This window comes from Moschus berezovskii, chromosome 12 (genome assembly GCF_049115385.1).
Source record: "Moschus berezovskii isolate FMDL1 chromosome 12, NW_MosBer_1.0, whole genome shotgun sequence".
NCBI lineage: Eukaryota > Metazoa > Chordata > Mammalia > Artiodactyla > Moschidae > Moschus > Moschus berezovskii.
The window spans coordinates 89298199-89298795 of NC_142471.1; positions in this window are offsets into that span (position 1 = coordinate 89298199).

Here is a 597-nt window from a genome sequence, read left to right on the forward strand (position 1 = left end):
AGGACGTTGCTCCGCTGGAGAGCTTGGAAGGAGGCGGCTGCTGAGAAGAAGGGAACGGGCGGGCTCGGGGCGCCTGGGTGGACACGGCCAGCCGCCGCCACCTCCAAGCCTAGGGATGCTGGACCCCTGGCTTGGGGCAGCTCTGAAGTCTGGCTCCTGGTGCCTGCAGGGCAGACGTGGAACTGCCCCTGTTTATCACCAAAGGATGACCAAGGCACATGCTGTGTGCTCCGGCTTTTCTTTCTGAGAAGCTCCTTTGAGCTCCGAGACTCAGCAGAGACTCCCCAGGAGTCACTCCCAGTGCGGTCATGATCAAGGACACAGTGCTGGGGGCAGGTGGGGAAGCCCGGTGTCTACCTGCCTGCTCACCCCAGGACCATCGGGCTCCATGCTGAAAAGAAGAGGTGACCTCCGTGGGCCCTCGGTCACCCCGGGAGAGAGGTTGGCAGTGGCCATTTGGCCCCACGTCTGGCATGGCCATGTGCAGTGGTGGCTGCTGGAATCCAAATATCATTCAGCTGATACTAACTTGGTTGTGCTCAGCTGGGACCTCGGGCCCCCAAGCCCAAGGGGAAAATGTCCAACAGCTAGTGTTAC